At 40.8% G+C, this 25654-nt stretch overlaps 1 pseudogene; it reads right to left on the bottom strand.

Annotated features, from left to right (window-relative positions):
• Positions 1–7149: 7149 nt before the first annotated feature.
• Positions 7150–25654, bottom strand: part of LOC101420053 (double homeobox protein A-like) — a 34908-nt pseudogene continuing 16403 nt past the window's right edge.

Genomic DNA, 25654 nt, shown 5'->3' with positions numbered 1-25654 from the left:
CTGCTATGAACATTGGTGTACATATATCGGTTTGTGTCCTTATTTTCAGTTCTGATGGGTATATACCCAGCAGTGGTATTGCTGGGTCATATGGCAAATCTATGGTTAGTTTTTTGAGAAACCGCCAAACTGTCCTCCAGAATGGTTGGATCCTTCTGCATTCCCACCAGCAGTGGATGAGTGTTCCCCTTTCTTCACATCCTCTCCAGAATTTGTATTCTTCTGTTTTTTTCATAGCTGCCAATCTTATGGGAGTAAGATGGTATCTCATTGTAGTTTTAATTTGCATTTCCCTGGTAGCTAGAGATTTGGAGCATTTTTTGATGTGCTTTTTAGCCATCTGTATTTCTTCTTTGGAGAAGTGTCTGTTTAAATCTTTTTCCCATTTTTTAAATGGGTTGTTTATCTTTTTGTTTTCAAGATATATGAGTTCTTTATATATGCAAGTTATAAGTCTCTTATCAGATATATGGTTGCCAAATATTTTCTCCCATTGTGTGGGTTCCCTTTTTACTTTCTTGACAAACTCCTTTGAGGTGCAGAAGGCTTTAATTTTGAGGAAGTCCCATTTATCTATTTGTTCTTTTGCTGCTCGTGCTTTTGGTGTGATATTCATGAAGCCATTTCCTATTACAAGGTCTTGTAGATGTTTCCCTACACTGCTTTCCAAGATCTTTATGGTCTTGGCTCTTATATTTAGGTCTTTGATCCATCTTGAGTTGATCTTTGTATAAGGTGTGAGATGGTAATCCTCTTTCATTCTTCAACATATGGCTATCCAGTTCTCCAGGCACCATTTGTTGAATAGGCCATTCTCTCCCAGTTGAGAGGGTTTGGTGGCTTTATCGAATGTTATATGGCTCTATACTTGAGGTTCTATATCTGAACTTTCAGTTCGATTCCATTGGTCTGTGTGTCTCTCCTTATGCCAGTACCATGCTGTTTTCACTACTGTAGCTTTGTAGTATGTTTTGAAGTCAGGAAGTGTGATTCCTCCAATTTCGTTTTTCTTTTTCAATATGTCTTGGCTATTCGGGGCCTCTTTTTATTCCAAATAAATTTCATAGTTAGTTTTTCTAGTTCCTTAAAGAAGGCTGTGTTGATTTTTATTGGGATTGCATTGAATGTGTAGATCAGTTTTGGTAGGATAGACATCTTAATAATATTCAGTTTTCCTATCCATGAACAAGGAATATTCTTCCATTTATTTAGGTCTTCTTCGATTTCCTTGAACAGTCTTGTATAGTTCTCGGTGTATAAGTTTTTTACCTCTTTAGTTAAATTTATTCCTAAGTATTTGATTTTTTTATTTACTATTGTGAATGGTATTTGTTTCTTGATTTCCTCCTGATCTTGCTCATTATTGGTGTACAGAAATGCTACTGATTTTTGCGCATTGATCTTATAACCTGCGACTTTGCTGAACTCATTTATGAGTTCTAGGAGCTTTGTTGTAGATCTCTCAGGGTTTTCTATGTATAGGATCATGTCATCTGCAAATAATGAAATTTTGACTTCTTCCCTTCCAATTTGAATGCCTTTTATATCTGGTTCTTGCCTCAGTGCTCGAGCAAGTTCCAGTGACATTTCTTGCCCTAATGTCTGTTTTGTCTGATATTAGTAAACCTACCCTAGCTTTATTTTGGTTAGTGTTTGCAAGGAAGTAATAGACTGTGCCTCCTGGAATTCATATTATCCAAAGAAGAGAACACTAAGCACAGTCAGACATGAGGAGTGGGCCAGAGAAAAGCAACTTTTTAAGGTTCCAAGAAAATGTAGGTTCAGACACTAATGAGAAAATGAGTCAAGAAGAGTGAGAGCCTGAGTCCCCAGACCCAACAGCTCTTCCCAAGGAGATCCCTTCCCGCTGCCTCAGTCTCGTGGAGTTAGCGCTCCCAATCATAATCGCGCAGCCTGTCAAGTCCTCAACTCAGTCGGCCTTGCCCGTTTTTCACTGTCTCTTACTCACCTCAAGCGCTCATTTCCCTCCTAATCCAGCTTGGACTGTGCTTCATCATCATCATCATTCTTTTGCATAGCTAGGAATAAACTTATCAAAAAGTCCAAGGCCCATATGAAGAAAATGTTAAAACACTTAGAGAAGACCTAAAAAGAAGACTTGTACAGGTGAAAAGACTTAAATGTTCTTCTATGGGAAGACTCAACTTCATAAATGCATCAATTTACTTAAAAACAAGAGTAGCCATGAAGTCTAGAAAAAGAGCACAATGAAGGGGCGCTGGCCCTGTCAGCTCTTCAAGTAATCATACAAATCATGAGTAAGTTAAATGTCAATGGGTATATACATAGTTTCCATACCTCACATCTTTTATCAAGATAAATTTCAAATGGATCATGGATTTAAAGTAAAAATAGAATCCATCTTTCATCACCTTAAAGTGTGGAAGACATTTCTAAATATGACTCAAAATTTAGAAGCCATAAAGAAAAAGGCTGGGAAAAGCGGGTGTGGCTCAAGAGATTGGGCTCCCATCTGCCACTTGGGGGCCCTGGGTTTGATTCCCGGGGCCTCCTGGTGAAGGTGAGCTGGCCTGCGCCGTGGAGAGCTGGCCCATGGCACAGTCTAATTTCTTTTTAAAGCTAAAAAATATTCCATCCATGTATCGACCACAATTTTTAACCACTCATTGGTTGATGGACATTCGGGTTGTTTCCTCTTTTTGGCCATTGGATAATGCTGCCCTAGACATTCATGTACAAGTTTTTGTGTGGATGTGTGTTTGCATTTCTCTTGGACAGATACTTAGGAGTGGAATTGCTGGATCACGTAGTAACTCTATGTTTCATCTCTTGAGGAACTATCAGACTGTCTTCTAAAGTGACTTCACAATTTTCCATTCTCACTAATAGTATATGAGCATTATAATTTCTCTCCATTTTTGGTCATACTTGTTATTATATGTCTTTTCATTTTTTTCCTTTCTTTTTAAAATTTTTTTCTTTTGTTTTTTTGTCTTTTTGATGATAGCCATTCTAGTGGGTATGGAGTGATAGCTCATGGTTTCGATTTCCATTTCCCTGATAGCTAAGGATGCTTATTGGCCATTTGAAGACATTTTCTTTGGAGAAATGGCTATTCAGATCCTTTACCCATTTTTTTAAAAGGTTTATTTTATTTATTTATTTCTCCCCACCTCGTTGTTTGTACTTGTTGCCTGCTCTCTGTCTGTTTGTTGTGTGCTCTCTGTGTCTGCTCATCTTCTCTCAGTAGGCACCAGGAACTGAACCTTGGGACCTCCTATGTGGGAGCGAGGTGCCCAATTGCTCGAATCATATCTGCTCCCTGCTTGTTGTATCTCCTTGTTGCATCATCTTGTTGCACCATCTCATTGCATCATTTTGTTACATCAGCTCGTTGCATCAGCTCACCACACCAGTCCGTCATGTCAGCTATTTACACCAGCTTGTCACATCATTTCACTGTCTTGCTCGTCTTCTTTAGGTAGCCCTGGAAACCAAACCTGGGACCTCCATATGGGAGGCAGGCACCCACCTTTTTGAGCCATATCCATTCCCCCTTTACCCATTTTTAATAGTTATTTGTCTTTTTTGTTTGTTTTAATTTATTGAAGTATATCACTCATACATAAACATATGTAAACAAAAAGTGTATAGTAATAACTGTGGACTTATGAAACAAACATACATAACATCATACAGGGCTCTCATACCTCACCCAACCACCAAGACCTTGCATTGCTGTGAAACATTTTTAACTAAAGATTAAAGAGCATCCTCAAAATATTGCTACTAACAAAGGTATCTTACATTTGGTGTATTTTCCCCCAAATCACCCTATTATTATTATTATTGTTATTTTTATATCATTTATATATGAACATACATAAACAATAACTGCATAGTATAAGCTGTGAACTTACAAAGCAAACATGCGTAGCCTCATACAGGGGTCCCATTCATCACCCCACCACCAACACCTTGCATTGTCCTGAGGCTTTTGTTACAAATTATGAAAGAATATTGTTAAAATCTTACTACTGGGAAGCAATTGTGGCTCAATCCGTATGGAGGATCTGGGTTTGATCCCTGCAACTTCCTGGCAAAAAAAGAAAAAGACAAGAAAAGGTGTCCCAGACATGTGTGCCGAGGCACAGGCCACCACGTGGTGCAGAGATAGGCGCAGGCTACTGGTTGGCAAAGCAATGCACCAAAAAAAGACGATAATGCAACTAGATAGGAAAAAAAAATTGTACCACTAGCTATAGTTCTTATCTTACATTTGATGTATTTTTCCCCCAACTCACCCTATTATTATTTGTTAAATATATGTATATTTTTAAAGATTTACTTATTTATCTCTCCCCCCCACCACCCTTGTTGTTTTTGTGCTTGCTGTCTGCTCTCTGTGTCACTCGCCGTGCATGTTCTTCTGTCTGCTTGTCTTCTCTTTAGGTGGCACTGGGAACCAATCCTGGGACCTTCCGGAGTAGGAGAGAGGTGCTCAGTCTCTCGCACCACCTCAACCCCCTGGTCTGCTGCGTCTCTTCCTCTGTGTCCTTTTTGTTGCATCATCTTGCTGCGCCAGCTCTCTGCCTGGGTCAGCACTCCTGCTCGGGCCAGCATACCTTCACCAGGAGGTCCCAGGAATTGAAATCTGGACCTCCCATGTGGTAGACGGGAGCCCAATCATTTGAGCCACATCCATTTCCCTGTTAAATATATTTTTATGACAGAAGTTGTAAGCTTACAAAATAATCATGCATATGTGCAGAATTCCCATACAACACCCTTCTATCAACACAGTACACAGTGGTGAAACATTTGTTACAGATTGTGAGATAATATCAACAGACTATTACCAGGTCCATAGCGTATATTTGGCACATGTTTTCCATAATCTCCCATTATTGATACAGTATATCTTTGGCATGGATGTGTGAATATTACATTATTACTGTTAATTATAATCCATAGATTACTCCAGTTGTATTTTTCCCATGCTTCTCTATATTCCCACTGCCCTGCAATAGTGATGTACATCTGCTCTAGCTCACAAAGGACACTCTTGCATCTGTACCATCAACCACAATTCTCATTCCCCTCTGGGTTCACTGTCTTACTCAGTCCCTAGATTATTCTCTAGCTTTATTTCAATTGGCATTTGCATCCCCCAACTACCCTTTTCAGCCACATTCCCATTTATAAATCAGTTGTTACTCACTATAATGTATTACCATCAACTCTATATATTTCCACACTTTTACAGTAAAGTTAATTAAAACTTCTACATACATTAAACATCAGTGGTCCATCTCAGTCCTCCTCTGATCGCCTTTAAGAATCCACTACCTACTACCAGGTTTGTTTGTGTTTTTTTCTCTCTCCCAACCCTGCTGTTTTTTGCTGTGTCCATTTGCCGTGTGATCTTCTGGATCTATTTCCTTTTGTCTTCTTTTCTTGTTTTCTTCTCTAGGCTTCAAAAGGATTTGATCCCAGGAACCACTGATGTGGAGAGAGGTTGTCTGTCATTTGTGCCACCTCAGATTCTGGTTTGCATCTTGCCTTGACTCTCCCTTGTGAATCTCTTTCGTTGCATCACTTGCTGCACAGGCTCTTTTGTTGCATCACTTGCTGCACAGGCTCTTTCGTTGCATCACTTGCTGCACAGGCCTGGTTCACCACGTGAGCACGCCTTTACCAGGAGGCCCCAGGGATCAAACCTGGGTCTTCCCATATGGTAGACGGAAGCCCAATCACTTGAGTCATATCTGCTTCCCCCCACGAGGTCTTGAAGATGTTTTCCTACATTTTCTTCTAGAAGTTTTATGGTTCTTTCTTTTATAATTAGGTTTTTGATTCATTTTGAGTTAATTTTTGTACAAGTTGTGAGATAGTGGTCCTCGTTCCTTCTTTTGAACATGGATATACATTTCTCCAGCACCACTTATTGAATGGACTGTTCTGCTTGATGTGGGTGGGTTTGACAAGCTTGTCAAAAATCACTTGACCATACATGTGAGGGTCTGTTTCTGAACCATCAATTCAGTTTCATTGGTCTAATTGTGTCTGTCTTTATACCAGTACCATGCTGTTTTTACCACTGTAGCTAAATAATAGTTTGAAGTCCAGAAGTGAGAGTCCTTCAACTTTGCTTTTCCTTTTTAAGATGCTTCTGGCCGTTCAGGACCCCTTACTCTTCAAAATAAATCTGATAATTGTGTTTTCCATTAATTTTTTAAACTGCTGGTGGAATTTTTATTGGGATTGCATTGAATCTGTATATCAATTTGGGTGGAATTGACATCCTAATGATATTTAGTCTTTCAATCCGTGAGCATGGACTGTTCTTTTAATTATTTAGGTCTTTTTAAAATTTCTTTTAACAGTGAGTTGTAGTTTTGTGAATATAAGTGCTTTAAATTGTTGGTTAAGTTTATTCCCAAATATTTGATTCTTTTAGTCGCTATTGTAAATGGGTTTCCCCCCTGATTTCATCCTTAGATTGTGCATTACTGGTGTCTTTTAAAGCCCATTTCATCTGATGTACGTATAGCCATTCTGTCTTTTTTTTTTTTCTTTTCTTGTTGCTGCGTATGTGGAATACCTTTTTCCAGTCTTTCACTTTCTTATGTATGTATGTATGTAAGTGTATGTACTTTTGTCAGTAATACCACAGAAAGAATATTATGTCCTTCTTAGATGCTTCACATCAGGGGGCACCTCATGTCAGTCTGTGTAATTGTTGATGAAGCGAATTTTGAGCACTTGGTTAAAGTGGAATGTGCCAAGTTTCTCCATTGAAAATTCATCAATTTTCTTTCTGTAATTTATAAGTCATCTATGGAAAGATTGTTTGAGACAATACATAACTTTTTCTTCACAAACCATTCATTTCAAGGTTTTTACATACAATGATAATTTTTGCCTGAATCAATACTTACTCTGATGATTGCAAGATGATATGTACTAGTTTTTTTTACTGTCCTCCAGTTCTGCTGAACTCCGGAGCCAGGCTGGGTCAGTAGCGCTGAGAGCTGTCTCTGCCTCCTGCAGTCTTGCTTACCATTTCCAGGGTGCTCAGAGGAAGGGGCATTCCAAGGAAGACTGAGAAATATTTGGGGTCCAGGGTGATGCTATCAAATACACTGAACCTGTTTCTGTGCCCCCTCATTCTGGTTCCAGGGAAATCAAACAGTCGCTAGTGAGGTTGGTGATGTTTTGGATAGCTTCTAGACCTTGAATTCTCTCAAGTCAGAGACTTTGTCCTTGGTATTGTCTTTGTCTAAGTCCTTAACAGGTTCTCTTTTTCTCTGGCCATGGAATCTAGATCTTCAGTTTGAAACCAAATCTGGACTCTTGACTCTGGAACCCCAATTTCTTTAGCAAGTTGTTCTCTGTAATCAATCCCAGGGTAAGGGTTGTTCTCAAGTGTCTCAGCGAAAGTGCCTAGTTGGGAAGAGGTGTAGGAGGTCTGGCACCGTCTGGCTTCTCCACCTAGAGTAGCTGGAACCTCTGCAGGTTGATCTTGCCCATGGTCTTGGCCAGAGTCTAAGGCTTCATCCTCTTCTGCTCTTCTCTGGAGTAAGTGTCTAGCTCTTCAATTCTGAGACCAAATCTGGATTCTGGACTCCTTGGTGTTCATTTCTAATGCAAGTTTTGTTTAGTAGCATAACTCAGGTAGGGTTTTTGGTTGAAAGCACCAATGAGGATTTTCAGTTGATCCACTGTGAATTTAGTGCAACTGTACCTTCCATATACACCTATGATCTTGCTTGATGAGTTGCCCTGGGCCACTTTGGAAGGGATTTCTGGTCTTCAAACATGCGACTAGGAGGATCCAGCCTTTCACTTTCAATCTTTAGGTATCCTTGGGTCTAAGGTGAGTCTCTTGTAGGCAGCATATAGGTGGCTTATATTTTCTTATCCATTCTGCCAGTCTGTGTCTTTTGATTGTGGAGTTTAATCCATTAACATGCAATGTTATTAATGTAAAGGCAGTTCTTATTTCACCCATTTCAACCTTTGGATTTTATCTGTCATATTTTATTTTCACCTCTTTTGAGAATTTTAGTTACTTTTACTGATAAAATCTTCATTTCTAGACTCTCTTCCAAGACTTTTTCTTCTCTCTTTTCTTTTCAGACTGTAGCACACTCTTTAGTATTTCCTGCAAAGCCAATCTCTTTGTTACAAGCTCTCTCAGTTTCTGCTTATCTGTGAATGTTCTAAACTCACTCTCATTTTTGAAAGACAATCTTGCTGGATATAAGATTCTTGGCTGGAAGTTTTTCTTTTGCAATATATTAAATATATACCACTGTTGTCTTGCCTCCATGGTTTCTGATGAGAAATAGGCACTTAATCTTATTTGGTATCCCTTATATGTTACATTGCTTTTCTCTTGCTGCTCTCAGGATTCTCTTTCTCTTTGGCATCTGACCTTCTGATTAGTATGTGTCTCAGGGTTGGTCTATTCAGATTTATTCAGATGGGAGTAGTTGTCCTTCTTGGACACAGATATCTATGTCCTTCAATAGGGTTGGGAAATTTTCTACCATTATTTCTTCAAGTATTTCTTCTGCCCCTTTTCCCTTCTCTTCTCCTTCTGGGACACCCATGACACATATATTTGCACATCTCTTGCTGATGTTTAGTTTCCCAAGATCTTGTTCAATTTTTTTCCATTCTTTACTTCATCAGTTCTTTTTTATGTTCACTTTTGGAGGATATACCTTCAAGCTCACCAATCCTTTCTTCTGCCTCCTCAAATCTGCTATTATATGATTACAGTGTATTTTTTAAAAGATTTAGTCATTTATTTATCCTGCCCCCCATTGTTTTACACTTGCTGCCTGCTTTCTGTGTCCATTTGCTGTGTGTTCTTCTGTGTCTGCTTGTCTTCTCTTTAGGTGGCACTGGGAACTGACCCTGGAAACTTTTGGAGTGGGAGAGAGGTACTCAATCTCTAGTGCCACCTCAGCTCCTTCCCTGGTTTGTTGCATCTCTTATTGACTCTTCTCTGTATCTCATTTTGTTGTGTCATCTTGCTGTGCCAGCTCTCCACATAGGCCAGCACTCGTGTATGGGCCAGCATGCCATGTGGGTCAGCATTCTGCATGGGCCAGCACTCCTCATGGACCAGCTCTCTGCTCAGGCAAGCTCACCACATGGGCCAGCTTGCCTTCACCAGGAGACCCCAGGAATTGAACCCCAGACCTCCTGTATGGTAGACGGGCGCCCACTTGCTTGAGGCACATCCACTCCCCCCAGTGTATTTTTAATTTCATTTATTGAGCCTTTCATGATCACATGATCTGCTATTTTTCTATATATGCTTTCAAATCCCTCTTTGTGCTCATCCAACATCTTAATATCCTTTATCTCTTTAGCCTTCTCTTCAATTTTATTAAAGAGATTTGTTTGAACATCTATGATCAGTTGTCTCAACTCCTTTATGTCATCTGGAGGCTTATCTTGTTCCTTTAACTGGGCCATAGCTTCCTATTTCTTGGTGTGGATTGTAATTTTTTTATGGTGTCTTGGCATCTGGCCTACCAGACTATTTATTCTGGGTGCAGTTTCTCTCTTTAGTTTAGGGCTTCCTTTCTCCCTTGCTCATTGTGTAGTAGGTGCCAAGGATGTAGTTGGTGCTGTAAGCTGTGGAGGCTCAAGCTGCCCTCATTGCCCCAGGGACTGATGAAGCTTCTCCCAACTTTCTCCTTTGCCAGGGGTAGGGACAGAGTCACAGCTGTGTGGAACAATTCAAGTCATGCAGGCCTAGACTGTAGTTGCCCAGAGAGACTGATGAAGCTTCATGCCCCTTTCTCCCCTGCAGGGGCAGGGATGGAGCTGCAGGTGTGGGGAGCAATCTACGCAGTGTGGGTCCAAGATGACCGCAGTTGCCCCAGTAGACTTCTGACTAATTCAGTCTGCGCCAGCCAAATGTACCTGCAGTTACCTGGACAGGCTGGTGCAGGGCCTGCTGGCCTCCTCCCTGCCAGAGGTTTAGCTGAAGCCTTGGCTAGGGCTGCAGGCCGATCTGGGTGAAAGTAACCGGTTCCTCCCGTCACTGTGATTTTCGGTCAGCCTGGCTTCCCCTTATGCTGGGGGTGGAGTCAAAATGGCGGCCACCAGCCTCTTTCCCACTTGGACAGGTTCAAATTTTAGTTGTTCTTAGGCTTATACTTTAGCCCACCAAATTTACTCATCAGTAGCTGAAGTTGGTGCCCAACCGTCTCTCCCTCTCCTATTTTTGGGAAGTGGAGCTTCCTAATTCCAGCCATAGAGCAGCTCCTGAGGCAACTTGTGCCTCCAGTGGAGGATGGGCACTGGCCTCCATGGTGTGGAGGGCTCTACTTACGAATCTCTCTGCAGATGGGCAATCTCCTCCTTCCATTCCTTCCAGGATGTTGCAGGATGCTTTTCTGGCCCCCTGAAGCCCCCAAACTGGTGCTTCAGCTAGCTCCAGAGAGCTCTGGGTGTTTATGGGTTACTCCCTGTAGCACCAGGAGCTCCTTACTCTGCCACCATCTTGCTGGTTGTCATTGTGTTTTTAATTTTTGAGTTATTTGTCTTTTTACCATTAAATTATCACAGGTCTTTCCATAGTCTAGATACAATTCCCTTATTGGATATATGACTTAAAAATGTTTTCCCATTCTGTGGCTTGTGTTTTATTTTCTTGTTGTTGCCCTTTGAAGCACTAAAGTTTTTAATTTTGATGATGTCCAATTTGTTTAATTTTTTGGTGGTTACTTATGCTTTTGGTATTATAGCTAAGAAACCATTGCCTAATCTAAAGTCTGCTCCTTTGCTTTTCTTCTAAGGTTTTCACCTGGTAGTTTTACATGTTTCATTCGTCCATTTAAGTCTTTGGTCCCCTTTAAGTCCACATTAGTTTATGATGTGACTTAGTCTGCCAAAGGGATGCTGATGCAAAGTACCCAAAATCTGTTGACTTTTATTAAGGGTCTTTATTTGGGGTAAATCTTACATTTACAAGGTTCTAAAGAGTCCAACTCAAGGTTCTTTTCTCAGCAAAGTCAGTGACCACGTGCTGAAGCAAGATGGTCCCTAGTCTCTGCGAGGCTCAGCCTTCCCTCTGGGCTCCCTCTCCCTCCGCTGCAGCCTGGCAAAGGCTTGTCTCTCAGGGCTTCCTCTCTCTCCGGCACAGGGCTCCTTTCTTTCTGGGACTTCTCAGCTGTTCTGGTCTCCTCCCAAGGTCAGCTGCAAACTATCAGGTGACTGGCTCAGCTCTCCCTGGGGCCCCAGGATCAAAAATGACCGAGCCCTCTCTCCTGTGTGTCTACCTCAAGTGAGTTTCCCTTTTATATCAAACCCACTAAGGGGGTGGGGACCTGAGTCACGTTCCACTGACGTGGTCACATCAAAGAAATCCCTCTAAGCAATCTTGTGTGTGTGTGTGTGTTTCCCTCCATTTTTGTTTTTATTTCCATCTGTCTCTATTTGAGTTTTTTAGTAATTAATTTTTATTGTTAAAGACGCTTTAGATTACATAAACATTACATACAAATATAAAGGATTCCCATATGCCTCACTCCCTCCCACACTTTCCCACAATATGCTTCATTAGCATGGTGTATGTGTTACAACTGATGAACCCATATTGAAGCATTGCTACTAACCATGGACTACAGTTTACATTATAGTTGACAGTTTGCCCAACACTATTTTTGTGTGTGTGTGTTTTAACCAGTTTTATTCAATTGCTTCCCTACTGTTGCACATTTAGATAGTCCCCCAATTTTAGAAAGAAAATATGAACAATTGTTCTTAAATGGGCAAAAACATTTAAATGTGTATAATTGCAAAACCACCCCATGATGTGACGAAATTATCAAACAGTAAAAGCTCAGTGCCTGGCAATATCCATTTTTGACCAGTTCCTCATTTTGACCAAGTTAATCTCTCTTTCCACCCAGAGTACCTAGTTCCATTCCACCCCGCTCCATGCCATCTCCTTTTCCAGCTCTCACCCATCAATCTTTTTGCTTCACACTTCTTTCACATTTCTGGACTTTTTCCAAAACTTCATCCCTTAGAATTCCCTATTAACCTAACCCAACTTTTGTCCAACCTTTTTACCTCAACCACTATTTTGTAAGTCATGACAAAATACACAATGGCCTGTATCTATCACTGCAAAGTCATGCTGGACAAATCCAATGTCCTGAGAATGCCCACAGATACACCTATTCTTCCCTCTCCCATCCCTCAGAACCTCTGGTGGCCACTGCCTTTACATCAGTAATAAGAGTTCTTCCATTGCTAGAATAATAATAAATCTATAGCAGAATAATAATAAGTCTACTTTAGTCTATTGTTCATTCTCTGATCTTGAGGACTTGGGGATGGTGATGCCCACTCTCCTACTAATTGAGAGGGGGCTTAGATCCCATGGGGCAGACAGATGGGCTATCTCTCTTGCAGTTGTTGACACTCTCTGTTCCTCGGCATGGGCGTTGTCCATCAGCATCTCCTTGTTAGTTGTCCTGGGTGAGTCCAATGAACTGGAGGGTAGGTGTTGCAGCTCTACTGAGATTCAGGGCTCGACTGGCACATGCATGGATCAAAGGCTTAAGTCTCTGCAACATATAGTTACCAAGTATGGTGCTAATTACGGATTCAAATAGAAGGAGCAGAAGAGCCATGTAGAGAGAACCTGTAAATGAGTCTAACTCTGGTACACTGAGCAGCATAACTTCCAAAGTAATTCAACAGGGTGCCAAATTCCTGAGCTGTCTGTCCTGCTTATAGTTTCTGGATGTCTCTAGAGCCCTCAGGAGCTCTGCTATTTGAGGCACCGTGTACTGTGTCAGTCAATGAGATCCTGCTGAGACTTGTATAAGTTTAACCTCTGGAATGATCTCCCAACTCATTTTGAAATCTCTTAGCTATAAAAACTCATTTGCATTTACAATTTCCCTCTTTTTTTTAATATTTATTTTTTGTTTATTTCTCTCCCCATTCCCTTCCCCCCAGTTGTCTGCTTTCTTTGTCCATTCACTGTGTGTTCTTCTGTGTCTGCTTGCATTCTTGTCAGAAGCACCGGGAATCTGTGTCTCTTTTTGTTGCTTCATCTTGCTGCATCAGCTCTCTGTGTGTGCGGTGCTACTCCTGGGCAGGCTGCACTTTTTTCACGCAGGGTGGCTCTCTTTTCAGAGCTCACTCCTTGCGCGTGGGCTCCCCTACACAGGGGACACCCCTGCATGGCACGGTACTCCTTGTGTGCATCAGCACTGCATGTGGGCCAGCTCACCACAAGGGTCAGGAGGCCCTGAGTTGAACCCTGGACCTCCCATGTGGTAGGTGGATGCTCTATCAGTTGAGCCAAATCTGCTTCCCAGCACAATTTCCCTCTTTTGGTCAAGGTCTTTTTCCAGATGCATTGCTAGTTGGTGGTTGGTAAAAATCCCTCAGTGCCAGGGAGGCTCTTCCCCAGGAGTCATGTCTCATGACAGGGGGAAGGTACTGCATTTATTTGCTGAGTTTGGCTTAGAGAGAGGCCACATTTGAGCAACAAGGAGGTATTCAGGAGGTAACTTTTAGCAGTATATAATTCTCGGCTAAGTTTCAATTTCACAAGGAAAGGTTCATAAGTACAATTATCAATATCAAGGGCCTGGCATAATGACCTGTCTTCCTTCACTAGACATTGCCCTTGCACTCAGGGGATTCTTCCTGTCTTATTAGAGAATGTAGCAGAACCCCCCAGGATGGGAATCCAGTTCTTTGGGTTATTGTGTGGGTCTCCACCCACTGAGACAATGTCCCGTGAACACTTGAACATATTCGTATGTCTTAGAGTCGTGCCTCAAGTGAACCCCTTCCCATGCACCCCACATCATGACACCCCACACCAGTGATCCTTCCCCCCCACTGCTGTGACCTTTCTGTGATCCAAAACCTCTCCAAAAAGTGAAACCAACAAAATAACCAAATGAAATTATAAGAAAATGAAATAATTTTTAAAAATCAATAAAACAAAAAATTTTACAATTTGAAATAATAAAAATTTTTTTAAAAATTTATACATTGTGTCTTTCATCATGGTGAGAGATGTTGCTTGTATGTCCAGTGACATTTTCTTCCATATATTCCCCCAGTGTCTTTATTTTTTTCATTTTATCTTCATAGAAGCTTTAGGATTCAGAAAAGTCACATGTAGAATACAGGTGATTCTCATATACACAATGCCTTCCCCCCTTTTCCCTCTCCCTTATTAATAACAGTTTACATGAAGATGGTACATTTGTTACAATTGATGTACAAATCTTGAGGCATTGCTACTGACCCCAGTCAATGATTTACATTATGGTTCACGTTTTAGATTGTACACTTTCATAGATTTTGACAACATTTGAAGTGGCCTATATTCATTATTGCAAGATGATGCTGAACAATTCTAATTCCCTAAAAAAGCCCTACTTTCTATCTGTTCTTTTCTTCCCTCCCCCTCCCCTCAGAACCTATGGTAATCACTAAGTTTCAAATTTTGAAGAATAAGATTCATAGTTTCATGCAATAATATTGAGGGCTTGACATACTGGCCTGTTTTCTTTTGTTAGGCACTTGCCTATGTTTCCAGGAGATTCTTGTCCCTCTACTTGAGAGCATAGCAGGACTCCCTCCTTAGGATGGGAGGTTAAATTTTTTTGTTTACTGTGTGGGTCTCCATCCACTGATATAACACAGCCTGCCCCAGTGTACCCTATCCCATATACCCCCTCACCCAACACCCTACACTAGTGACCTTCCTCGCCATATTTGTCAAAGGAACATTTCTGGGAAGCAGATGTGGCTCAAGCAATTGGGCTCTCGTCTACCATATAGGAGCTCCGGGTTCTATATTCAGGGCCTCTTGGTGAAGGCAAGTTGGCTTGTGTGATGAGCTGGCCTGTGTGGAGTGCTGCCCTGCACAGGAGAGCCGCCCCATGCAGGAGTGCCGGCCTGCACAGGAGTGCCGGCCCACGCAGAGAGCTAGCAGAGCAAGATGACACAACAAAAAGAGACACAGAGGAGAGATAATAAGAGAAGCAGCGGACCAGGGAGCTGAGGTGGTGCAAGAGAATGATCACCTCTCTCCCCCTCTGGAAGGTCCCACAACTACCTGATGAGAATACAAGCAGACACAGAAGAACATACAGCGAATGGACACAGAAAGCAGACAATAGAGGGAGTGGGGAGATATAAATAAAATCTTTTTTTAAAAAAAGAACATTTCCAACATTATAGGTTTAACCACAGACCAGCAAATCCACCGAGTTCATCTGCTCCTTTCCTTGACTCTGCCCCCAAGACCCGTGGATAGTCTAACCCAACCACCTCACCCTACTCCCCTCACAGTCCAGCAACGCTGAACCCAATCACCTCACTGCCCCACTGTCATGCCCCTGCACTGCACCACCACACCCTTCCACCTTATCATAACTTTTGCCTTTATTGGCATTGGCTCACCACCCTCTACTCCCTTTCTGTCTCCTGTAAACCTATCTTCCAGACTCTAGCTCTGTGAGTCTGCTCAATTTAATTCTTATCAGTGAGGTCATGTAGTATTTGTCCTTCAGTGTCTGGCTTCCTTCACTCAACATAAGGTCTTCAGGATTCGTCCATGTGATCCCATGTGTTAACACTGCATTCCTTCTTAGAGTTGAGCAATATTCCATTGTATGTATGTACCACAGTTTATCCATTCATCTGGTGATGAACTTTTGGGTTGCTTCCAAGTTTTGGCAATAATGAATAATGAATGCCACTATGAACATTGGAGTTCATATATCTTTTTGTGTCCCTGCTTTCAAGTCTTCTGGGTATATACCTAGCAGTGGAATTGCTGGCTCATATGGCAGTTCTATAGTAGCTTCCTGAGGAACTGTCAGACTGTCCTCCACAGTGTCTGCACCCTTAGGCATTCCCATCAGCAGTAGATGAGGGTTGCCTTTCTTCCACATTCTCTCCAACACCCGTAGTCCTGATTTTTTAAATAGCCACCAGTCTAATGGGTGTAAGCTGATACCTCATTGTAGTTTTGATTTGCGTTTCCCTAATAGTGATGTTGAGCTTCTTTTCATGTGCTTTTTAGCCCTTTTTTATTTCTTCTTTGGAGAAGTGTCTATTCAAATCTCTTGCCCATGTTTAAAATGGGTTGTTTGTCTTTATTTTGGGATGTAGCATTTCTTTATATATGCTGGCTATTAGGCCCCTATCAGATAGTTGGTTACCAAATATATCCTTCTACTGAGTAGTCTGCCTTTTCACTTTCTGGACAAACTTCTTTGAAGTGCAAATATTTTTAATTTTGAGGAGATACCATTTATCTATTTTTTCTTTTGTTGCTCATGCTTTGGGTATAAGGTTTATGAAACCATTTCCTACTACAAGATCTTGTAGATGCTTCTCTACATTATCTTCTAGGAGCTTTATGGACTTTGCTCTTATATTTAGCTCTTTGATCCATCTTGAGTTAATTTTTGTAGCGAGCATGAGATGGTGATCCTCTCTCATTCTTTTGGATATGGTTTCCCCAGCACCATTTGCTGAAGAGGCCATTCTCTTCCAGTTGAGTGGGCTTGGTGGCCTTGTTGAATATCAGTTGATTGTATATGTGAGGATCTATATTAGAACTCTCAGTTTGACTCCTTTGGTCAGTATGTCTATCCTTGTGCCAATACCATGCAGCTTTGAGCACTGTAGTTTTTTAGTATGTCTTAAAGTCAAGTAATATGATTCCTCCCATTATATTTTTATTTTTCACTATGTCTTTGGCTATTTGGGACCCCTTGCCCTTCCAAATAAATTTCATAGTTAGCTTTTCCAATTCAGTAAAAAAATGCTGTGGTAATTTTTATGGGGATTGTATTAAATCTGTAAATCAGTTTGGGTAGGGTAGACATCTTAATGATGTTTAGTCTTCCAATCCATGAGCAGGGACTATTCTCCCATTTATTAGATCTTCTTTGATTTCCTTTAACAATGTTGTATGTAGTTTTCTGCATATAAGTTTCTTTTACATCTTTAGTTAAGTTTATTCCTAGGTATTTGATTCTTTTTGTTGCTATTGCAAATGGAAATTTTTTTCTTGATTTCCTTCTCAGATTCCTCACTATTGGTGTACAGAAATGCTACTATTTTTGCACATTGATCTTATATCCTGTCATTTCTCTGAACTCATATATCAGCTCTAAAATCTGTATCATAGATTTCTCAGGGTTTTTTATATGTATGATCATGTCATCTGCAAATAGTGAAATTTTTACTTCTTCCTTTCACTTTGGATGTCTTTTATATCTTTTTCTTGCCTAAGTGTTTGAGCAAGTACTTCTAAGACAATGTTAAATAAGAGCAGTGACAGTAGGCATCCTTGTCTTGCTCCTGATCTTAGAGGGGAAACTTTTTTACATTTCACCATTGAATATGATGTTAGCTATGGGTTTTTCTTATATACCCTTTATCACATTGAGGAGGTGTTCTTCTATTCCTATATTCAGAAGTGTTTTTAGAAGGAAAGGGTGCTGTATTTTGTGAGATGCTTTTTCTACATCAACAGAGGTGATCATGTGATTTTTTTCTTTCAATGTGTTAATGTGGTGTGTTACATTGTTTGATTTTCTTATATTGAACCATCCTTGCATACCAGGAGTGAAACCCACTTGGTCGTGGTGTATAATTCGTTTGATGTGTTGTTGAATATTATTAGCAAGTATTTTGTTGAGGATTTTAGCATCCAGTTTCATCAGAGAGATTGGTCTTAGTTTTCCTTCTTGCATCTTTATTTGGCTTTGGTATTAGGGTGATGTTGGCATCATAGAATGAGTTAGGCAATGTTCCCTCCACTTCTATTTTTTGGGAAGAGTTTAAGGTGGATTGGTGTTAGCTCTTTACAGAATGTTTGGTAGAATTTGCCTGTGAAGACATTTGGTCCTGTGCTCTTCTTAGCTGGGAGGTTTTTGAGGACTAATTCTATCTTGTTACTTATGATTGGTTTGTTGAGTTCATCAATTTCTTCTTTGGCCAATGTAGGCTGCTTTTCTATTTCTAGGAATTTGTCCTTTTCATCTAAGTTATCCATCTTGTTGGCATACAATACTTCAAAGTATCCTCTTATGATACTTTTTATTTCTGTGGGATCAGTGGTGATATCCCCTTCCTCATTTCTTATTTTATGTATTTGCATCTTCTCTCTTTTTTCCTTTATTAGTCAAGTGTCAATTTTATTAATCTTCTCAAAGAACCAACTTTTGGTTTTGTTAATTTTTTCTGGTGCTTTCTTATTTTCAATTTCATTTAGCTCTGCCCTAATCTTTGTTATTTCCTTCTTTCTACTTGCTTTGGGATTCGTTTGTTGTTCTTTTTCTAATTTCTCCAGGTATGCAGTTATGTCTTTGATTTTAGTTCTTTCTCTTTTTTAATATAGGCATTTATGACTATACATGTCCCTCTCAGCACTGCTCTTGCTACATCCCATAGGTACTGATATGTTGTGTTGTCATTTTCATTCATTGCAAGGTATTACTGACTTCTTTTGCAATTTCCTCCTTGACCCACTGATTGTCTAAGAATGTGTTGTTTAACTTCCCTATCTTTGTGCCTAATCTAGTTCTCTGCCCCTTACTGATTTTCAACTTCATTCCATTGTGGTCAGAGAAATTAGCTTTGTATAATTTCAATCTTTCTGAATTTGTTGACTTGTTCTGTGGTCTAGTAGGTGGTCTATCCTGGAGAATGATCTATATGCATTTGAGAAGAATGTGTAGCCTGCTATATTTGGGTGTAATGCTCTTTGTATGTCTATTAGGTCTAGATCCTCTAACATATTATTCAAGTTCTCAATTTCTTTATTGATCCTTTTGCCAAGATTTTCTGTCTAATGGTAATAATGATGTGTTAAAGTCCCCACATCTTGTAGAGGCATCTATTTCTCCACTCTTTCCAATGTTTGCCTCATGCATTTTGAGGTGCCCTGGTTAGGTGCATAAATGTTTATGATTGCACTTTCTTCTTGATAGATTACCCCTTTCATTAATACATAGTGTCCTTCTTGGTCTCTTACCCTAGTTTTGCAGTGTGGGAATGGTAGACATGGGGGCTGCTGGGTGTGGGGAACGGGAGGAAGAGATGAGATGTGGAGGCGTTTTCGGGACGTGGAGTTGTCCTGGATAGTGCTTCACGGACAATTACGGGACACTGTAGATCCCCCCAGGGCCCACTGGATGGAACGTGAGAGAGTCTGGGCTATGATGTGGACCATTGACTATGGGGTGCAGTGATGCTCAGAGATGAACTTACCAGGTGCAATGGATGTATCACGATGATGGGAGAGAGTGTTGCTGTGGGGGGAGTGGGGGGCGGGGGCGGTGGGGTTGAATGGGACCTCATATATATTTTTTAATGTAATTAAAAAATAATAATAATAAATAAATATTTTAAAAAGGCTATTTTATTAGATAGACTGTTATTAGTATAGTTACTCCTGCCCTTTTTTCATTATTGTTTGCATGTAAAATTGTTTTCCAACCATTCACTTTCAACCTCCTTGCATCCCTGGATCTAAGGTGAGTTTCTTGTAGACAGCATATAGATGGGTCATACTTCCTTATCCATTCTGCCAATCTGTGTCTCTTTTTTGGAGAGTTTAATCCATTAACATTTAATGGAAGACATTACTTTCATTAGCCATATTTTCTTTTTTTCTCTTCTTTATTTTTTTTAAATGTTGCATTAAAAAAATATGAGGTCCCCATATACCCCCCACCCCCACCCCCATTCCTCCCACATCAACAACCTATTCCATCATCGTGGCACATTCATTGCATTTGGTGAATACATCTTGGAGCACGGCCACACCACATGGATAGGTGTTTACGTTGTAGGTTACACTCTCCCCAGTCCACCCAGTGGGCCATGGCAGGTCATACAATGTCCAGCATCTGTCTCTGCAGTACCACCCAGGACAATTCCAAGTCCTGAAAATGCCCCCACATCATATCTCTTCTTTCCTCTCCCTACCATCAGCAGCTACCATGGCCATTTTCTCCACATCAATGCTACAATTTCTTCCATTACTAATCACAATAGTTCCATAGTAGAATACCAGTAAGCCCACTCTAATCTATACTCTATTCCTCCATCCTGTGGATCCTGGGATGGTTATGTCCATTCCCCCTCTATATCGAGAGGGTGCTTAGATTCCACATGGATGATGGATGTAATTCTGCTTGCAGTTGTAGGCACTCTTGCCTCACTGGTATGGTGGTTGACCCTCTTCACCTCCCTGTTAGCTGGCCAGGGTAAGTCCAATAAACCAGAGGGTAGAAATTGCAAGTCTGCTGAGGCTCAGGGCCTGACTGTCACATGGACAATCCAGAGATTCAGGTCTCCTGAGTATACACCAACCCCAGTGCTAACCACAGGTCTGGTAAAAGTAACCAAAGAGGCATATATAGAAAGGTCATATCTGAGTCTAACTCCATCACACTCAGGAATGCAAACTCTGGAACCATCCATATTTTCTTTAGGTTTATATATGTCATATGTTGTTTTTATTTATCTTTTTATCTTTTTAGTTATTCTCACCAATAATCTTCCTTCCTATACTCTCCTCCAACCCTCTCTCTCCTGATTTTTCCTTTTGACTTGCAGAACTCCCTTTTAGTAATTTTTTTTTTTTTTGGAATCTGCAAACCTGGGTTTATTTATTTTTTTAATATTTATTTATTATTATTATTTTTTAATTACATTAAAAAAATATATGAGGTCCCATTCAACCCCACCGCCCCCGCCCCCCACTCCCCCCACAGCAACACTCTCTCCCATCATCGTGATACATCCATTGCACCTGGTAAGTTCATCTCTGAGCATCACTGCACCCCATAGTCAATGGTCCACATCATAGCCCAGACTCTCTCACGTTCCATCCAGTGGGCCCTGGGGGGATCTACAGTGTCCCGTAATTGTTCGTGAAGCACTATCCAGGACAACTCCACGTCCCGAAAACGCCTCCACATCTCATCTCTTCCTCCCGTTCCCCACACCCAGCAGCCCCCATGGCTACCGTTCCCACACCCATTTCACATTTCCTCTGTGGACATTGGATTGGTTGTGTCCATTGCACACCTATGTCAAGTGAGGGCTTAGATTCCACATGGGTACTGGATGCACTCTTCCCGCTTCTAGTTGTAGACACTCTAGGCTCCATGTTGTGGTGGTTGACCTTCTTCAACTCCATGTTAGCTGAGTGGAGTAAGTCCAATAAGTCAAAGTGTAGGAGCTGAAGTCTGTTGAGGCTTTGGGCCTGGGTGTCATATTATCAGTCCAGAAATTCAAATCCCCTACATATATCTTAAACTCAGCACCAACTACAATTCCAATAAAGTAGCATGCAAGTCTTGTGAAAAGAGATCCCCTCTGAGTCCATTTCCATCACACAGAAACACCAGCTCCAAAGAAGGGCCATCTGTCATGGCAGTGAACCCCTTCTGCCATGACCATAGAACCCGTGGGTCTCTTTATCCCTCCAAAGAACCAATACCTGGGGTTGTATCTACCTTATCTGTCTCTTAGACTCTGTTCAGTTGTACATAGGGGTATTCCTTCTGACAACCTCCAGACTCTTTTTTAGAGACTCACAGCCTTATAATCTCATTTCTCCTTTCCATTTCCCCCTTACATTAGGTCAAACTGCTTCCCGAAGTCATGTTATTATATGTAGACAGGTATATTCTGCTGTTCCACATTGAATCTTTAATTCAAGGTCATTTTCTAGTTGCTTCTTCAGCTGGTATGTGGTAGTGATCCCTCGGTGCCAGGGAGGCTCATCCCCGGGTGTCGTGTCCCACGCTGGGGGGAATGCATCACATCTACATGCTGAGTTTGGCTGTGAGAGTGGCCACATTTGAGTAACATGAAGGCTGTCAGGAGGAAACCCCCAGGCACAATGCTACTCTAGGCCTTGTTCTTATTGCAGGTGCATAGGCTCAAAAGTGTAGCCATTAGTATCAAGAGCCCACTGTTGGGCCCTCCTTCCTTCCTGGTTCTTGCCGTTGCACCTGGAGGATTGCCGCTGCTCTCCCAGGGCCCACAACAGTGACCCCCCGGCCAGGAGCCCAGTACCCCCCCAGCTGTTGTTTTTAATTGTTTCCACTATGAGTATATATAGACATTACCATATACCCTGGGCATATGCCCTGTATAACTCCCTGTCAACCATATATATCCTGTCAATAACATCCCATATCAGTATTCCTCTGCTGCCATTGTTGAACCACTCTGTGATCCAAAACTTCCCGTAAAGTGAATCCCAACATAATGTCAGCTTCAGAAGAGTCTTAGATCACCAAAATTCATATATACAATATACAGTATTTCCCCAGATCCACCATAAAACCTTTTCCCTTCCACAGCAATAATCTTTTAACTTATTCATATCATATTTCCTGAAACTGATGTACAGATTCCGAAACTATAGTTTTCAAACAAGGTAACATTTGTGCTTACTATGTGGTCCATACTTTAGGTTGTACAGTTTTCTAAATTTTTTAGTTATCCTATGTTTTGTCTTATGGTTTTCATTATTAGTCTGTCGTCCCCTATATGTTTTTGGTGTAATATTAGCTGTTTTATATTCATCCTCGTATACTCTCACATAACTCCTCTTTTGCCCCCTTATTTACCTTTGTTCTATCCATTGCACGTCCATTTTCCCCTCCCCTTAGGGCCCACAACGCCTGCCAATCTAATGCCCTGGGAGCCGTCCTTTCTCACGAGAGATACAGTTCTCTCTATTCGACGGCATTAGTCTTCCCCAGGATATGGGTCCACCCCACCCAATGGTAGAACCCACCTTGGCAAAATGAGCCTTCAGCTATTCCCTCCGGAGTCCGTCCCGCATCAGACCATACCCCCTGAGCGTCCTAACCAGGTGACCCTCCTATTTATACTTTGATACGTTTTACTCAACATTTAGTTCTCAACGAACTTCTGGCACTCTCCCATGTTTGTATGTTGCCCCTCCCTCCCACCTATTTCTTGGACCATATTACCCCTCTTCCCATCCCCAGCCCCCCTCAAACCCAGAAAACCCCACCCGAAGGTAACCCCTTGCCCCCATTTTGTCCCTTCTTTGTGCTCATACTTACCCCCAGCTCATCACAGATTCCACCCCTACAGACATTAACTCACATCCTTCCTCCACCCCCCGATTTCCAGTAAGCCACTTTTCCAGACTCTAGCTCTCTGAGGCAGTTAACTTATTTCATATCATTGAGGTCATATAGTATTTGTCCTTCAATGCCTGGGTTGCTTCACTTAACATAAGATTCTCAAGGTTCATCCATGTTATCACGTGCGATTGTAGTGTATTGGTTCTTACAGCTGAGTAGTATTCCATTGTGTGTATATACCACATTTTATTGATCCACTCATCTGTTGATGGACTTTTGGATTGATTCCAACTTTTGGCGATGGTGAACAATGCTGCTATGAACATTGGTGTACATATATCGGTTTGTGTCCTTGTTTTCAGATTTGATGGGTATATACCCAGCAGTGGTATTGCTGGGTCATATGGCAAATCTATGGATAATTTTTTGAGAAACTGCCAAACTGTCCTCCAGAATGGTTGGATCCTTCTGCATTCCCACCAGCAATGGATGAGTGTTCCCCTTTCTTCACATCCTCTCCAGCATTTGTATTCTACTGTTTTTTTCATGGCTGCCAATCTTATGGGAGTAAGATGGTATCTCATTGTAGTTTTGATTTGCATTTCCCTGATAGCTAGGGATTTGGAGCATTTTTTCATGTGCTTTTTAGCCATTTGTATTTCTTCTTTGGAGAAGTGTCTGTTTAAATCTTTTTCCCATTTTTTAAATGGGTTGTTTATCTTTTTGTTTTAGAGATATATGAGTTCTTTATATATGCAAGTTACAAGTCTCTTATCAGATATATGGTTGCCAAATATTTTCTCCCATTGTGTGGGTTCCCTTTTTACTTTCTTGACAAACTCCTTTGAGGTGCAGAAGGCTTTAATTTTGAGGTAGTCCCATTTATCTATTTGTTCTTTTGCTGCTCGTGCTTTTGGTGTGATATTCATGAAGCCATTTCCTATTACAAGGTCCTGTAGATGTTTCCCTACACTGCTTTCTAAGGTCTTTATGGTCTTGGCTCTTATATTTAGGTCTTTGATCCATCTAGAGTTGATCTTTGTATAAGGTGTGAGATGGTAATCCTCTTTCATTCTTCTACATATGGCTATCCAGTTCTCCAGGCACCATTTGTTGAATAGGCCATTCTCTCCCAGTTGAGAGGGTTTGGTGGCTTTATCGAATATTATATGGCTATATACATGAGGTTCTATATCTGAACTTTCAATTCGATTCCATTGGTCTGTGTGTCTCTCCTTATGCCAGTACCATGCTGTTTTCACTACTGTAGCTTTGTAGTATGTTTTGAAGTCAGGAAGTGTGATTCCTCCAATTTCGTTTTTCTTTTTCACTATGTCTTTGGCTATTCGGGGCCTCTTTCCTTTCCAAATAAATTTCATAGTTAGTTTTTCTAGTTCCTTAAAGAAGGCTGTGTTGATTTTTATTGGGATTGCATTGAATGTGTAGATCAGTTTTGGTAGGATAGACATCTTAATAATATTCAGTCTTCCTATCCATGAACAGGGAATATTCTTCCATTTATTTAGGTCTTCTTTGATTTCCTTGAACAATCTTGTATAGTTCTCGATGTGTAAGTTTTTTACCTCTTTAGTTAAATTTATTCCTAAGTATTTGATTTTTTTATTTACTATTGTGAATGGTATTTGTTTCTTGATTTCCTCCTGATCTTGCTCATTATTGGTGTATAGAAATGCTACTGATTTTTGCGCATTGATCTTATAACCTGCGACTTTGCTAAACTCATTTATGAGTTCTAGGAGCTTTGTTGAAGATCTCTCAGGGTTTTCTATATATAGGATCATGTCATCTGCAAATAATGAAATTTTGACTTCTTCCCTTCCAATTTGAATGCCTTTTATATCTGGTTCTTGTCTCAGTACTCGAGTCAGTACTTCCAAGACAATGTTAAATAGGAGCAGAGACAATGGGCATCCTTGTCTTGTTCCTGATTTTAGAGGGAATGATTTCAGGACTTCGCCATTGTAAACAATGTTGGCTTTAGGTTTTTCATATATACTCTTTATCATGTTCAAAAAGTTTCCTTGTGTTCCGATCTTTTGGAGTGTTTTTATCAGGAAGGGGTGCTGTATTTTGTCAAATGCCTTTTCTGCATCTATAGATATAATCATGTGTTTTTTTTCTCTCAATCTGTTTATATGGTGTATTACATTGATTGATTTTCTTATGTTGAACCATCCTTGCATACCTGGGATAAATCCCACTTGGTCATGGTGTATAATTCGTTTCATGTGTTGTTGAATACGATTAGCAAGTATTTTGTTAAGTATTTTTGTGTCTAGGTTCATTAGAGAAATTGGTCTGTAATTTTCCTTTCTTGTGGTGTCTTTGTTTGGCTTTGGTACTAGGGTAATGTTGGCATCATAGAAGGAATTAGGCAGTGTTCCTTCTGTTTCAATTTTTTGGAATAGTTTCAACAGGATTGGTGTTTGTTCTTTCCGGAATGTTTTGTAGAATTCACCTGTGAAGCCGTCTGG

Source organism: Dasypus novemcinctus, chromosome 24 (genome assembly GCF_030445035.2).
Source record: "Dasypus novemcinctus isolate mDasNov1 chromosome 24, mDasNov1.1.hap2, whole genome shotgun sequence".
Lineage (NCBI taxonomy): Eukaryota > Metazoa > Chordata > Mammalia > Cingulata > Dasypodidae > Dasypus > Dasypus novemcinctus.
This window is presented reverse-complemented; position numbering and strand designations above follow the sequence as displayed.